Here is a 17,538-nt window from a genome sequence, read left to right as displayed (position 1 = left end):
CCTACATCCTCTGTGCCAATGGAGGAAATGGTTCTCCTCATCATGGGCCCTGCTGTGACAGAACTCATTGCTTCTGGCCCCACAATGAACGTTTGAGATGATGCCATGTGCCTGCCTTATGCTCCCTCTCAACTCCTACTTTACCCACTTTCTGATATATGCGATCTGCAAGCTGCTGGTGGTGTGACCGAGGTCCTCTTGCTTTCTAACCCTGCCCCTCTTCTCTCGCCCCAACCTTTCTCTTCTGATTTTCTGCTTTCAGATAACCAAGAACTGTTTTTGCCCAGCCATAACAGCTGCAGAAGCAACACCAGTAATGAAGAAGCACTTTACTTGACCCGACACTCGCAGTCACAAACTTAGTCACTGGAACTCTGCCATCATTAAGCGGCAGTGTAGAATTGGAACCTGCATGTGCATCGCATTAGCAACAGGACATGAGCAGACTGCAGCAAGGCTGGGAAGAACGGACAGTTTTTGTGCCAAATCACTGGGAGACGAGGTTAGGGACAGGTATGGGCGACACAGTAGCACAGTGGCTAGCACTGTTACTTCACAGTACCAGGGTCCCAGGTTTGATTCCCGCTTGAGTCACTGTCTGTGTGGAGTCTGCATGTTCTCCCTGTGTCTGCGTGGGTTTCCTCCGGGTGCTCCAGTTTCCTCCCACAAGTCCCGAAAGATGTGCATGTTAGGTAAATTGGACATTCTGAATTCGCCCACTGTGTACCCGAACAGGCGTCGGAATGTGGCGACTAGGGGATTTTCACAGTAATTTCATTGCAGTGTTAATGTAAGCCTACTTGTGACAATAATAAAGATTATATTATTATTATAAATTCTTCTGCAGGAGAGTCAGATGAGGACTTCATTCGGTCAACATACAGAAGAATGCTGATTGGCTTGAACACCAGGATTCTTGCTGTGTTGGCAGGTCTACCAAACATCCTGGGCAGGATTCTCCATTCCTCGACGCCAATTTCGTAATCGGCGATCGGGCAGAGAATCCCTTTTTACGATGGAATCGGAGGCGGCGCCTGTTTTCTGATGCTCCACCCCCTCCAAAACAGCGTCATCGAGGAGCGCGCCGCACGCCGTTGGGTCAGCCTCAGGATGTTACCTGGAGGCCCTTCCCCGATGCCCCTCCCCTGATGGGCCGAGTTCCCAACCACATGGTTAACTCATGGTCTCAGCAGTCGGGTACCCGGCGTGCCGGCTGTGGACTGTGTCCAGCGCGCCAACAGTCGGGCAGAAGCCTTGCTGCTAGCCGGGGGGGCGGGGGGGCGCTTCGGCGAGGGCTGGTGAGTGGTGGCCCAGGGATGGCGAGGGGGTGTCCATGGGAGCACTATCCGGCAGGTCGGGTCCGCGCACGGCCGGCGCATTGATGTCCTGCGCGACCACTGCAGGTCGTCGCCGTGCGCATGCATGGCCACAGACCTGGCTATTCTCCAGCGTTTATATCGGGAAGGCCGTGCGTTTTATGTGGCGCGGCTGCTAGCCCCTCACCAGTCGGAGGATCGGTGCTGGTGCCGCACCGATTTTTACCATGTAAAAGCCACGGATCTTTTGGACATCGCCCCAAAATAGGAGAATCCAGCCCCCTATTTTCACTATCAAGGAGCATCGAGGAGTCTGGCTCCAACATGGCACAATGTGGTTGCCAACTCCGTGACAAAATCTGCAGATCCACGAGTGATGCAGTGTCTGGTGGTCAATGTCTCAGCTTCCACTACATCACACGTGGAAGCCACCGAGATCCATGCCTGCCACCATTATAGCTGTGAATACCAGTGGTCAAATGAGACATGCAAGTAATTCAACAATTTGTCCTCCAGCAGACAACGAGGAATGCTCAAGAGTGCCTATTCGATTTTGCTAATTAGTCCAATATATATACCTATATATTCCATTCATTTCATCTTTTCTTTCTCTCTAAATTTTTGAACAGTGGGCTTTATTTGTTACCTTCCAATCTATGGGAACCATTCTATAATCCAGGGAGTGCTGGGAAATTAAAAACAATGCATTCACTAACTCAGGAGCCACCTTTTTTCATACAATAGGAAATAGGTTATTCGGGAATTTAGTTCTGGTAATTTTTCTTGTAATTTAAATTTATTAATATCAGTTTCTTAAAATTCCTTACTCTAATTAGTCCATTGACGACGGGATCAAGATTTGTATATTCAAGTGCGTAGTAAGGCTCATTTCAAAATGCTTGCACCGGAGTTACCCAAGGCGCGGGATCTAATAGCCACATCTCGAAGACCCCGAGTGGGCGCCGTTTACACTGGTTTCCACAAATGTGGACCAGGCGTACCGGCACTTGGGCAGGGTCTCCCAGACAATCTGGGGCCCCTGGGTGATTGGTCTCTGGACAGAGTGGCACCCCGCGATGCTACCCAGGCATCTTGGTACTGCCAGCCTGGCAGTGCCAGAGTGCCTAAGTGGCACTGCCAGGCTGACAGGGGTACTGCCAGGGTGCCAGGCTGGCAATGCCAAAGCTACACTTAGTCCCATTTCTTGCACGGAGGAGCTCCATTCTCCAACCTGGTAGTGCTGCCTGACCACCTTGGAAGTGCCAGGCTGGCACCCAGGTGGAACTGCCGGGATGTCAGGGTAGCATTGCCATGGTGCCTGGGTGGCAACAGTAGTGGTAGGGTGCCACCCTGTCCAGAGGTCAATCACCCGGGGGCCTCTGATACCCTGGGAGACATTTGTAGGGCACAGTTCTGAACAGTACTTGCCTCAGGAGTTCGAGGCGAAGGCGAGATCAGCTTGCTGCGAATTAGAGTGAGACTAACTACTCCAAAATGCCAGTTTCCCAAATACTGATCCTGCCCACAATGGATGGGATCCAGTTCGAGACGTCTCACGACATCCCGTTAGATCTCTCGAGGCATGGCGAGCCGGGTAGATCCCTGCCGAGGCCTCTCCCGGCAACTACCGGCCACGTTGCGCCCCTTTTCGCCTGAATGGGGGCGCGACGTGGCCAGTGGATCGTGCCCAACATTTCTAAAGGACTCACTTGCACTAACCTCTTCCTTTTTACATACTTGTAAATGCTCTTTAAATTTGTTTTTACATTTCTTACCCTTTGATTTCTTAGCTCTACCCATATTGATTCCACATCCTGATTTTCTGGACAAAAATCCTTTCTCACTTGTGCTATTATTCAAGAGGGGAGGAAGGGATAAACCATGAAACTACCGACTAGTCTAACTTCAGTGGTGGGAAAACTATTGAAAGCAATTCTGAGAGACAGAATGAATCTGCTTTTGGAGAGGCAGGAATTAATCAAGAACAGTCAGCATGGTTTTGTTAAGGGAAGATCATGTCTGACCAATTTGATTGAGTTTTTCAAAGAGGTGACCAGGTGTGTAGATGAGGGAAATGAATTTGATGTAGTCTACTTAGACTTCAGCAAGGCTTTTGATAAGGTCCCACATGGGAGGCTGATAGCGGAGGTGAGAACTCATGGGATCCAAGGAAATTTGACAAATTGGATCCAGATGTGGCTGATTGGCAGGAAGCAGAGGTTGATGGTCAAGGGATGTTTTTCTGACTGGAATGCTGTGTCCAGTGGGGTCCTGCAGGGATCAGTGGTGGGGCCCATGTTGTTTGTATAAATTATTTAGACTTGAATGTAGGAGGATTGATCAGTAAGTTCGAGGATGATACAAAAATTGCTGGGATGGTAAATAGTGAGGAGGATAACCTTGGGTTACAGGAGGACATTGACAGGCCGGTCGATGGGCTGAGCAGTGGCAAATGGAACTAAATCTGGATAAATGTGAGGTGATGCACTTGGGCAGGACAAATAAGGCAAGCAAATACAAAATGAATGGCATACCCTGGGAACTCAAGTATCAGAGGGACATTGTTGTGCATGTACACCGGTCCCTTAAGGTAGCAGGCAGACGGATTAAGTGGTTAAGAAAGCATATGGTAGACTTGCCTTTATTAGCCAAAGCATAGAGTTTAAGAGCAGGGTGTTTATGCTGGAACTGTATAAAATATTGGTTAGGCCACAGCTAGAAAATTGTGTGTAGTTCTGGAATCCACGTTAAGGGAGGGATATGATAGCACTGGAAAGGATGCAGAGGACGAGATTTACAGGACGTTGCCTGGGCTGGAAAGTTTTAGTTATGAAGAGCGGTTGGCTATACTGAGGGGGGACATCCTTGAGATGTGTACAATTATGAGGGGCATAGAGTATCCCTTGATCCCTTGGTGGAGGGATCAATGACCAGGGGACATAGATTTAAGGTAAGGGGCAGGACGTTTAGAGAGGAGGTGAGGGAAAACTTTTTGAGCCAAAGGATGGTGGGAGTTTGGAATTCGCTGCCTGAAAGGATGATGAAGGCAGAGATCCTCATCACATTTAAGAAGTATTTAGATGTGCACTTGCCAAGGCCTGCAAGGCTATGGGCTAAGTGCTGGAAAATGGGATTAGAATAGTTAGTTGGTTGTTTTTGACCAGTGCAGATGCAATGGGCCGAAGGGCCTTTTCTGTGCTGTAGACCTCTATGACCATTGCTTTTATCTTATCCTTTTATTATCAGAGCTATGATACCTCCTTTCCATTGTACCTGCTCTTGTATAAGTCGGACCTGGGAATATTTCGTTCACAACCTTGCTCACCTACAGCATCTCATTTATAGATACAAAATGAAACCTATTAATCTCCATTCGAATCATTAATGCAACTATTATCTTGTTACAAATGCTTTGTGTACTAAGATATGATATATTTAATTTTAACTTTTTACTTGTTTTCTTTAGTCGCCATTGGTATATCATTTTGTTAAATTCCTGTCCCTTCATGACACAATCTGCTTGATTTTATCCAAATTACTACTCTGCCTTGACCTTTCTCTTCAGACATATAAATTTACTTTTACAGGAAATCTCCCTATTCCCGATTATTTTAAAGCTCTATTTACCACTCGAGTTATTAAATTAATTAAAACACTGATCTCAGCCCATTTTAAGTGGAGTCCACTGCATAGTTTTAGCGTGTTTGACTGATTTGCTAGAGCGCTTCGAAGATATAACAAACAAAGTGGATAGTGGGGGTCCTGTAGATGTAATGTATCTGGACATTCAGAAGGCATTTGATAATGTGCCACACAAAAGTTTACTATACAAGGTAAGATCCCACAGGTTTGGGGTTAATATCTTAGTTTGGGTAGAGGATTGACTAACCAACATAAAGTGGAGAGTGGAGACAAGTGGGTCTTTTTCTAGTTGGCAAGCTGCATCTAGTGGTGTGCCAAAAGGTTCGGTCCTCAGACCCCAACTATTTACAATCTTCATTAATGACTTGGATGCAGGAATAGAATGTACTATAGCCAAATTTGCAGATGACTCTAAAACAATTGGTAAAGCAAGTCGCAAGCAGGGAATAAGAAATTTACAAATGGATATGGATAGGTTAGGTGAGTGGGCCAAAATTTGGCAGATGGCATTTCACGTAGATAAGCGTGAGATTATCCATTTTGGTCGGAGGAACAAACGGGCAACTTTTTTGAAAATTTAGAGTACCCAATTATTTATTTTTCCAATTAAGGGGCAATGGAGCATGGCCAATCCACCTAGTCTGCATATCTTTTGGGTTGTGGTGGTGAGACCCACACAAACACGGGGAGAATGTGCAAACTCCACACGGACAGTGACCTTGGCCGGAATCAGACCCAGATCCTCAGCACCATGAGGCAGCAGTGCTAACCACTGCACCACCATCCCACCCTAAAGAAAAGAACAACTTATTATCTGAGAGAAACTTCAAAATGTTTTGGTGCAGAGCGATCTGGGTGTCCTCGTGCATGAATTACTGAAAGTTAGTACGCAGGTGCAGTAGGTAATAAGGAAGGCAAATGGAATTTTGACATTCATTGCAAATGGAATAGATATAAAAGTAGAAGTGTTGTTATAACTGGATAGTGCATTGGTGAGACCACATCTGGAGTACTGCACACAGTTTTGTTCCCTTATATGAGGAAGGATATAGATGCATTAGAGGCGGTTCAGAGAAGGTTCACTAGATTGATTCCAGGGATGAAGGACTTGTCCCATAAAGAGAGATTGAGCAGTTTACGTATACTCGCTGGAGTTTAGAAGAATGAACGGAGATCTATTTGAGATATATAAGATGCTAAAAGGGATTGACAGGGTAGACATGGATCGGATGGTTCCCCTTGTTGGACATTCTAGATTGAGTGGCCATAGAGTTAGGCTAAGGGATGGCAGATTTAAAACAGAAATGAGGAGGAATTACTTCACTCAAAGGGTGATGAATCTGTGGAATTCTCCAGCCCAGAGTGCAGTGGACGCTGGAACATTAAACAAATTTAAGGAGGAGATAGATAGGTTTTTAATTAGTAGAGGGATGAAGGGTTATGGGGAGCTGGCAGGAGGATGAAGATGAAGCTGAGATGTGATCAGCCATGATCATATTGAATGGCAGATCAGGCTTGAGAGGCTGAATTGCCTCCTCCTGCTCTTAGTTCTTACATTCATATCAATGGATTAGCATCCTCTTTCCTATAATGACAAAGATAGGTGTTCAATGGTCCTGGCAGAACTCAAACTGAGCATTGCTGAGAAGGCTTTACTGCTGAGTAAGTGCCCTTGACAGCACTGTTGATGACACCGTCATTTTTCTGATGGTTGAGAGTAGACTGATGGTGGGGTGGACAGGGTGGGGATGAGGTTTGGGTGTGGGGACAGATTAATCGGTCAGATTACGTTTTCCTGGTTTTTGAATGGATAGAACATTCTGTCGCATAATTGACAATGTTGTAGTTGTACAGGAACAGGTTGGATAGAGGAACAACTAGTTCAGAGCCACAAGTCTTCAGAACTACAGCTGGGATGTTGTCAGGTCCAAAAGACTCTGCAGTATCCATGCCTTCAGCCATTTTCTAATACTACATGGAATGAATTGAATTGGTTGAAGACAGGCATCTGTGATGCTGGGGATCTCAAAAGGAGACCATGATGGATCATCCAGTTGGGACTTCTGGTTGAAGATAGCTGCAAACGTTCAGCCTTGTCTTTTGCACTGAAGTGCTGAACTCCTCCATCATTCTGGATAGGCATAATTGTGGAGTCTCCTCCTCCTATTAGCTATTTTAATTGTCCACCACTATCCATGACTGGATGTAGCAAGACTGCAGAGCTTAGGTCTGGCCCATTGATGTGGGATCATTTAAATCTGTCTATACCATGCTGTTTACATGCATGTAGACCAGTGTTGTAGCTTCACCAGGTATGGCTGGTGCTGCTCCTGCCATGATCATCTGCACTCTTCATTGAACAAGGGTTGATCTCCTGGATTGATGGTAATCATTGAGGGAATGAGGATTGTACTGGGCCATGAGGTTACAGATTGTGGTGGCACACACATCTGCTGCTGCTCACGGTCCACAGCACCTCAGGGATGTCGGCCGGAATAGTCCGGCTGTTGTGATTCTTGGTTCCCGCTGGGAGCACACCCCCACCTGCGGGTTTCCCAGCAGGGTGTCTTCAATTGGAAACTCCATTGACATAGTTAAAGGATGGTCACGACTGGGAGTTAAATATCCAAGGGTATCAAACTATACGGAAGGACAGAGTGGATGGTAAGGGAGGTGGTGTAGCCCTGTTATTTAAGGATGACATCTGGGCAATAGTGAGGGATGACATTGGTGCTCTGGAGGATAAGGTTGAATTCATTTGGGTGGAAATCAGGAATAGTAAGGTGAAAAAGTCACTGATAGGAGCAGTCTATAGGCCACCAAATAGTAACATTATGGTGGGGCAGGCAATAAACAAAGAAATAACGGATGCATGTAGAAATGGTACAGCAGTTATCATGGGGGATTTTAATCTACATATCGATTGGTTTAACCAGGTCGGTGTTAGTTCTACCATCCGGATTCAGCCGCACTTTGCGAATCACTAAATCTCAGTAGAAATTTAAGTTAAAATTTCTCCGGTGCAAATAAGGATTGTTTTATTTGTCTTCTATTGATTACAATTGAAAGTCATTTAAAAGGCAATTCGTAGACAATTGAAACTTTCAAAGAATCACAGAAATTATTTTCTTGCTTAGGCAAACAGCCCGCAGTAACTTCAAAAGTCAAGTCAGAAAATGAAATATGAAAGACAGCGAATAGTTCAGTCAAAGTATAGATTGATTCCGGAAAGAGAGAGAGAGAAAGAAATCCAGCTAAAAATGGCCGAACGAAACTTCACAGTTATACTGTATCATATCTGTCTTTAGCCATCTAATTACACCCCAATATAATCCTAATTGGTTTGGGTTAGATTCAAATACATTTGATTTGATGGTAAGCTGTCCATCTTTAATATGAAACATGAACCTAAAATGAATTCCTGTATGAGTTATGGAATGCTGTTATCGCAAGTGACCTGAACTGGTATGTTGCTGAGTACAACAGCGCCTTTAGGTTCCTGTGGCATTGCCATGGAGACTGCCCTGTCCTTGGTCACTTTATCTTGCAAATGTATTTGTTAGCTGAGTAAGAATGCTGGGCGAAATTCTCCATTATCGGCGGAAAGTCCGCCGATCGGCGCAAAAAACGGCGCAAATCCCACTTGCGTCACGTCATAAAAATGGGCCGATAGTCTGCGGCCCGAAATGGGCTAGCAGCGACGTAACGGGATCCGCGCTTGCGCAGTGGTTCACGCCGTGCAGCGTCATACGCGCTGCACGGCGTGACGGCTCATAAGGCCGCGCAGCTCCCCCCCACCCGACCGGAACAGCCGACCGCAACACCCGACTTGATGGCTGGCCGTCGCTCAGCCCCGAGGTTCGAGTCACGCGATGTGGAGGCGCTCCTGGACGCGGTGGAGCAGAGAAGGGACGCCCTGTATCCCGGGCACGGCCGCAGAGTTGCCCCACGCCACAGCCGGCGTCTGTGGAGGAAGGTGGCAGAGGCCGTCACCGCTGTGGCCCTAACACCACGGACAGGCACCCAGTGCCACAAGAAGGTGAACGACCTCGTCAGAGCAGGCAGGGTGAGCCTCCCCATATCCCCCATATCCCCCCTCCCCCAAATCCCCCCTCCCCCATATCCCCCCTCCCCATATCCCCCATATCCCCCCTCCCCCATATCCCCCCTCCCCCATATCCCCCATATCCCCCCCTCCCCCATATCCCCCCTCCCCCATATTCCCCATATCCCCCCTCCCCCATATCCCCCCTCCCCCATATCCCCCTCCCCCATATCCCCCCTCCCCATATCCCCCTCGCCCATATCCCCCCTCCCCCATATCCCCCATATTCCCCCCTCCCCCATATCCCCCCCTCCCCCATATCCCCCATATCCCTCCCTCCCCCATATCCCCCCTCCCCCATATCCCCCATATCCCCCCTCCCCCATATCCCCCATATCCCCCCCTCCCCCATATCCCCAAGTGAATCCAGCCCTAACCTTAACCTCTGCAATGCACGCGCAACCGATGGCGTGCATTCATATACCTGCCTAACACTGTTGCCTTTTACCCCTGCCACCACCAGCCCCCCCCCCCCCCCCCCCCCCAGGAGAAGCGCGCACACAACAATAGGGAGCATGTGAGGACTGGAGGAGGGCCCGCTGATGAGAGGCCACTGACCGTACACGAGGAAAGGGCCCTGGAACTGGCTGGCGGACCTGAGGACCGGGAGGTTGCTGATGCAGAGGTCGGGGCCCCACGAGCAAGTGAGCCACCAACAGCCCGTCCCCATATCCCCCCTCCCCTATATCTCCCTCCCCCGTATCACCTGATCACTGCCTGATGTCTAACCATGCATGCTTCATTGTGTATCGCAGGACCAAACGTCCAGGCACCCATCCCCGCAGATGCAGACCGCCCGCAGGATGCCCCTCGGAGACCACAGGAGACGGAGAGACCCGCACCCTCCAGCATGCGACGCCCGCAGGATGCCCCTCGGAGACCACAGGAGACGGAGAGACCCGCACCCTCCAGCATGCGACGCCCGCAGAATGCCCCTCGGAGACCACGGGAGACGGAGAGACCCGAACCCTCCAGCATGCGACGCCCGCAGGATGCCCCTCGGAGACCACGGGAGACGGAGAGACCCGAACCCTCCAGCATGCGACTCCCGCAGGATGCCCCTTGGAGACCACGGGAGACGGAGAGACCCGCACCCTCCAGCATGCGACGCCCGCAGGATGCCCCTCGGAGACCACGGGAGACGGAGAGACCCGAACCCTCCAGCATGCGACGCCCGCAGGATGCCCCTCGGAGACCACGGGAGACGGAGAGACCCGGACCCTCCAGCATGCGACGCCCGCAGGATGCCCCTCGCACACCACGGGAGACGGAGAGACCTGGAGCAACAGGGAGACGACACCCCCGTCACGTCCGGGAGCGACCACCCAGCGATGAGGGGGGCAGCCACAGGCCCCTGTCACATCCGAGCCAGGACACCACTACCCAGGACACCACTATCCAGGACACCCCTACCCGGGACACCACTACCCAGGACACCCCTACCCGGGACACCACTACCCGGGACAGCACTACCCGGGACAGCACTGCCCGGGACAGCACTACCCGGGACAGCACTACCCGGGACAGCACTACCCAGGACACCCCTACCCGGGAAGACGAAATACCGGACAGTGACTCAGAGTGGATGGGTGGAGACGAACCCCCACCCCAAAGTGCCATGGACTCAGAGTGGGACGAAGAGCACGACACAACGCCACTGCTGTCACCAACACCCTCCACCATCGCAGAAACACTCACCACGGTTGGGCACTTTAGTGATGAGGCGTCTGGTACACTCACTGGTGCGCACAACACAGCCGTCCCGGTACAGCAGGTGGAGGTAGGAGCAGCAGAGGGACCGGGCGGTCGGAGGGCAGCCCAGGCCAAGCGAACATCTGCCGCCCAGATGGATCCCGGGTTCCTGCAGTTACCACACCCACACATAGATCCGATGCAACCACCGACACGGAGACGAGCGAATAGGGTGATGGGTGGCTTGCGGCAGCTGCGGTCGCAGGTGGAGGAGTCCACCCGTGTCCAGGAGCTGGGAGTGCTCCCGGTCATGCGTGCCACCCAGGCTTACACCGCACGGGTGGCGTCCGCGGTGGAGGCAATGGGTGCGACGGTGTCAGACATGGGGAACGGTTTGCGAGGCCTGGGGCCTTCCGTGCAGGCGGCGCCTGTGGCCCAGGAAATGGCTGCCCTCTCACAGGAGGCCATGAGCCAGTGCCAGCGCCAGATGGCAGAGGCGCTCAACGCCATAGCCCAGTCTCAGCAGGCCATGGCCCAGTCTCAGCAGGCCATGGCCCAGTCTCAGCAGGCCATAGCCCAGTCTCTGCAGGCCATGGCCCAGTCTCTGCAGGCCATGGCCCAGTCTCAGCAGGCCATCGCTGAGGGCATCGGCGCCAGTGGCCATGTGCGAGCTGGCGTCGCACTGTCGCAGACAGGGTTCGACAACCCCCTGGGCTCCATGGCTGCAAACCTGCAGACCCCTGTCGATACCAGCATGGGCCTCCAGGACTGGCAGCGCCAGATGTCGGGGGCACGTCGGATGGCCAGTCCGTTCGCATCCCCCACCCATGTAGAGGCCTGGGGGCCATCGGGCACCCCGAGGGAGGAGGAGGTGGTGTGGTCCGTCCCGGCTCCCTCTGTAGGGGAGGTCCCGGTACACCGCGACACCTCGGACTCCCCCCCTTCCGTCCCAGGTGCATCGGGTGGGCAACGGGCAGGACAGGCTGGCAGCTCGCCATCCCAGTCGCCCGGGCCGCAGCCTGGCCCATCTAGGCCAGGACACCCCAGGAAACGGCCGCCAAAGGGATCCAGTGTCAGAGGGCAGGAATCACAGGAGTCCACCTCCAGTTCTGCTGTACCGTCTGGGGAACCACGTAGACGTAGTCAAAGGGCCCGTAAGGCCAAACAATTAGACACTGAGTAAGTTGGCACGGGTGCAGGGCACAGATGAGTTTTAGGGGCTAGGGCACGTGCATGAACTCCTTTGGTTATTAAAGTCAATGTTACACCTACCGAAGCTGCCTTTGTGCTCTGTCCAAAGTGTGCGGGCGTGTCATGTACGTTGAGCGCAAGTGTGTGTGTGACGGGTGGTCTTACCTCAGCCCCAGGTGAGTCTGCCCCCTTCCCCCTGGGCCGCCATCAACATCCCCCGGGCAGAGGACGGGACCGTGCGCTGCAGTGTCACAGCCGCATGCAGGGATGGTCCGGGTGGATGGTGGTACTGTGGCCATGGGTCAGACATAGTCCAACGATGTAGAGCTAGGAGCTCATCGGAGGCGGGTTGTCATCATTCTCCATGGCCTGCGATAGACACGCGTCCACCCGCAACTGGGTGAGCCCGGCCCGTTGTGCCGCCGGTGGAACGGCAATTGGGGGTGGGGGGGTGGTGTGCATGCGGGTGGGGTGTGTGGGGTTGGGGAGGGGGGTGAGGGTGCTGGGTGGGTGGATGGGTGGGGGGTGTGGGTGGTCGGCTCTTGTCATGGTGTGCGGTCTGTGGCCATACTACCCGATTCCCACGCCCATCTAGTCAGTGAAGCGGGCGTCTATCAGTCTGTCCCGTGCCCGCTGGGCCAGCCGGTAACGGTGGACAGCCACCCGCCTGTGTCTACCCTGTCTGCCCTGACCATTGCCCCCATCCCCCTCATCTGGGGAGGACTGGGCCTCTTCCTGCTGCTCCTCCACTCCGCCCTCCTCTGCCTGCGGCACATCGCCCCTCTGCTGGGCTATGTTGTGCAGGACGCAGCACACCACAATGATGCGGCCGACCCTATCTGACCGATACTGGAGGGCGCCCCCAGAGAGGTCCAGGCACCTGAAACGCATCTTCAGCACGCCAAAGCACCTCTCGATCACTCCCCTTGTCGCTACATGGGCATCATTGTAGCGGTTCTCCGCCTCATTGCGTGGCCTCCGTATAGGCGTCATCAGCCACGATCGCAATGGGTAGCCCCTGTCGCCCAGCAACCAGCCCCTCAGCCGGGGATGGCGTCCCTCGTACATGCCGGGGATGGATGACCGCGACAACACGAATGAGTCGTGTACACTGCCTGGGTGACGGGCGCAGACGTGCAGGATCATCATGCGGTGGTCGCAGACCACCTGTACGTTCATTGAATAGGTCCCCTTCCTATTAGTGAACACGGCCCTGTTCTCTGCAGGTGGCCGCATGGCGACGTGCATCCCATCGATCGCGCCCTGGACCATGGGGAACCCGGCAACGGCAGAGAAGCCCACGGCCCGGGCATCTTCGCTGGCCCGGTCCACGGGGAAGCGGATGTAGCGGTGCGCCATGGCATAAAGGGCATCTGTCACTGCCCGGATGCACCGATGCACCGATGTCTGCGATATGCCGGACAGGTCCCCACTCGGTGCCTGGAATGACCACGTTGCATAAAAGTTCAGGGCCACCGTAACCTTGACGGACACGGGGAGAGGGTGTCCCCCGCCAGTGCCACGCGGTGACAGGTGTGCCAGCAGGTGGCAGATGTGTGCCATGGTTTCCCGGCTCATCCGGAGTCTCCTCCTGTATTCCCGGTCCGTGAGGTCCTGGTATGACTGCCGGGGCCGGTACACACGGGGCGCCCTCGGGTGCCTCCGTTGCCGTGGGGCCGCGACGTCCTCCTCCCCCTCCTCGTCCTGTCGGTCAGGTGTCCCTCCAGCCTGGGCGGCTGCCGCCTGCCCCTCTGCGGCAGCCTGCGCCGCCTCTCTGGCACGCTCCTCCTCCTCCTCCTCCTCCTCATCCAGGGCAACATAGACATGAGCGGCTGCCACCACGGCGGCCAACATCGCTGGATGGTCTGAAAACATGACGGCCTGGTGGGGGGGAGGGGAACGACGACATGTCATCATTGCCCATATCCTCTCCTCCCCCCAGCCAGGTGGCATGGACCGCATGGGTCCAACTGTTGGAGGCTGGCAACTGGCCAGGTGGACCAACTCATTTGCCCTCCCATCACCCACCCCGGCACGGACCCCCTCCCCAACCTCCACCCCGGCACGGACCCCCCCCCCCAACCTCCACCCCGGCACGGACCCCCTCCCCAACCTCCACCCCGGCACGGACCCCCTCCCCAACCTCCACCCCGGCACGGACCCCCCCCCCCAACCTCCACCCCGGCACGGACCCCCTCCCCAACCTCCACCCCGGCACGGACCCCCTCCCCAAACTCCACCCCAGCACGGACCCCCCCCCAACCCCCAACCTCCACCCCGGCACGGACCCCCCCCCCCCAACCTCCACCCCGGCACGGACCCCCTCCCCAACCCCCAACCTCCACCCCGGCACGGACCCCCCCCCCCAACCTCCACCCCGGCACGGACCCCCCCCCCAACCTCCACCCCGGCACGGACCCCCCCCCCAACCTCCACCCCGGCACGGACCCCCCCCCAACCTCCACCCCGGCACGGACCCCCCCCAACCTCCACCCCGGCACGGACCCCCTCCCCAACCTCCACCCCGGCACGGACCCCCTCCCCAACCTCCACCCCAGCACGGACCCCCCCCCCAACCCCCAACCTCCACCCCGGCATGGACCCCCCCCCAACCTCCACCCCGGCACGGACCCCCTCCCCAACCCCCAACCTCCACCCCGGCACGGACCCCCCCCCCAACCTCCACCCCGGCACGGACCCCCCCCCCCAACCTCCACCCCGGCACGGACCCTCCCCCCAACCTCCACCCCGGCACGGACCCACCCCCCCCAACCTCCACCCCGGCACGGACCCCCTCCCCAACCTCCACCCCGGCACGGACCCCCTCCCCAACCTCCACCCCAGCACGGACCCCCCCCCAACCCCCAACCTCCACCCCGGCACGGACCCCCCCCCCCCAACCTCCACCCCGGCACGGACCCCCTCCCGGCACTCCCCCGGAGCCCAGCCTACTCTAACCACCCCCCACCCCCCCCCCCCCGCTGCACACACACACACACAAGCCGAGACACACCTCTCCTCACGCAATCAGTCTGCGGCCACGCCATTTCCTGCCCAGAGCCAACCCCCCAGGCCGTCACTCACCTCCTCGCTGGTCGGCGTGAGCCTGGAGCACCGGGTCACGCCGATGAAAAGGAGGTTTGATTGACCGTTTACGTCGACGGGACTTCGGCCCATCCGGAAGGGAGAATATCGGCAGGCCGAAAATCGGCTGCCTTGCGCAGACCCGTGACATTCTCCGCGGCAGCGTCGCCATTAACGCCCCGCCGACCTTTCTCCCTTCGGAGACTTCGGCGGGGGCGGGGGCGGGATTCACGGCGGCCAACAGCCATTCTCCGACCCGGCGGGGGGTCGGAGAATGACGCCCGCTGTTTTAATCTATCTGCTTCTGTGTTCTGTTGAAGCTATGTTTTGAAATGACCTGAGGTTATGAGTGATTCAATAGACCAGGGCTCAATACTAAATAGCTATCTTTTGAACTATCGCTTTTACCTATTAGATGTATGAGGAAACAGTGGGCTTCTAGTCGGTCAAGGCAGCCTTGAGGAGTTTTTAGAATGTATCCGCGATAGTTTCCTAGAACAGTGTGTAATGGAACCTACGAGTGAACAAGCGGTCCTAGATCTGATCCTGTGTAATGAGACAGGATTGATTCATGATCTCATAGTTAGGGATCCTCTCGGAAGGAGCAATCACAATACGGTGGAATTTAAAATACAGATGGAGGGTGAGAAGGTAAAATCAAACACTAGTGTTTTGTGCTTAAACAAAGAAGATTACAATGGGATGAGAGATGCGCTAGCTAAGGTAGACTGGGAGCAAAGACTTTATGGTGAAACAGTTGAGGAACAGTGGACAACATTCCAAACGATTTTTCACAGTGCTCAGCAAAGGTTTATACCAACAAAAAGGAAGGATGGTAGAAAGAGGGGAAATCGACCGTGGATATCTGAGGAAATAAGGGAGAGTATCAAATTGAAGGAAAAAGCATACAAAGTGGCAAAGATTAGTGGGAGACTAGAGGACTGGGAAATCTTTAGGGGGCAACAGAAAGCTACTAAAAAAGCTATAAAGAAGAGTAAAATAGATTATGAGAGTAAACTTGTTCAGAATATAATATAAAAACAGATAGTAAACGTTTCTACAAATATATAAAACAAAAAAGAGTGGCTAAGGTAAATATTGGTCCTTTAGAGGATGAGAAGGGAGATTTAATAATGGGAGATGAGGAAATGGCTGAGGAACTGAACAGGTTTTTTGGGTCGGTCTTCACAGTGGAAGACATAAATAACATACCAGTGACTGATGGAAATGGGGCTATGACAGGTGAGGACCTTGAGATGATTGTTATCACTAAGGAGGTAGTGATGGGCAAGCTAATGGCGCTAAAGGTTGACAAGTCTCCTGGCCCTGATGGAATGCATCCCAGAGTGCTAAAAGAGATGGCTAGGGAAATTGCAAATGCATTAGTGATAATTTACCAAAATTCACTAGACTCTGGGGTGGTTCCGACAGATTGGAAAAACGTGACACCACTGTTTAAAAAAGGAAGTAGGCAGAAAGCAGGTAATTGTAGGCCAGTTTAGCTTAACTTTGATTGTAAGGAAGATGCTGGAATCTATCATCAAGGAAGAAATAGCGAGGCATCTGGATGGAAATTGTCCCATTTGGCAGATGCAGCATGGGTTCATAAAGGGCAGGTCATGCCTAACTAATTTAGTGGAATTTGTTGAGGACATTACCAGTGCGGTAGATAACGGGGAGCCAATGGATGTGGTATATCTGGATTTCCAGAAAGCTTTTGACAAGGTGCCGCACAAAAGGTTGCTGCATAAGATAAAGATGCATGGCATTAAGGGTAAAGTAGTAGCATGGATAGAGGATTGGTTAATTAATAGAAAGCAAAGAGTGGGGATTAATGGGTGTTTCTCTGGTTCGCAATCAGTAGCTAGTGGTGTCCCTCAGGGATCAGTGTTGGGCCCACAATTGTTCACAATTTACATAGATGATTTGGAGTTGGGGACCAAGTGCAATGTGTCCAAGTTTGCAGACGACACTAAGATGAGTGGTAAAGCAAAAAGTGCAGAGGATACCAGAAGTCTGCAGAGGGATTTGGATAGGTTAAGTAAATGGGCTAGGGTCTGGCAGATGGAATACAATGTTGACAAATGTGAGGTTATCCATTTTGATAGGAATAACAGCAAAAGGGATTATTATATAAATGGTAAAATATTAAAACATGTTGCTGTGCAGAGAGACCTGGGTGTTCTCGTGAATGAGTCGCAAAAAGTTGGTTTACAGGTGCAACAGGTGATTAAGAAGGCAAATGGAGTTTTGTCCTTCATTGCTAGAGGGATGGAGTTTAAGACTAGGGAGGTTATACTGCAATTGTATAAGGTGTTAATGAGGCCACACCTGGAGTATTGTGTTCAGTTTTGGTCTCCTTACTTGAGAAAGGACATACTGGCGCTGGAGCGAGTGCAGAGGAGATTCACTAGGTTAATCCCAGAGCTGAAGGGGTTGAATTACGAGGAAAGGTTGAGTAGACTGGGACTGTACACGTTGGAATTGAGAAGGATGCGGGGGATCTTC

At 53.1% G+C, this 17,538-nt stretch overlaps 1 protein-coding gene across 4 annotated transcripts in view; it reads right to left on the bottom strand.

Annotated features, from left to right (window-relative positions):
- LOC140391876 (anoctamin-7-like) overlaps positions 1–17,538 on the bottom strand; it is a 173,690-nt gene that overhangs the window by 113,624 nt on the left and 42,528 nt on the right. The gene's annotated exons all lie outside the window — the stretch shown is intronic.

The sequence above is a fragment of the Scyliorhinus torazame genome, chromosome 15, assembly GCF_047496885.1.
Source record: "Scyliorhinus torazame isolate Kashiwa2021f chromosome 15, sScyTor2.1, whole genome shotgun sequence".
Taxonomy (NCBI): Eukaryota; Metazoa; Chordata; class Chondrichthyes; order Carcharhiniformes; family Scyliorhinidae; genus Scyliorhinus; species Scyliorhinus torazame.
This window is presented reverse-complemented; position numbering and strand designations above follow the sequence as displayed.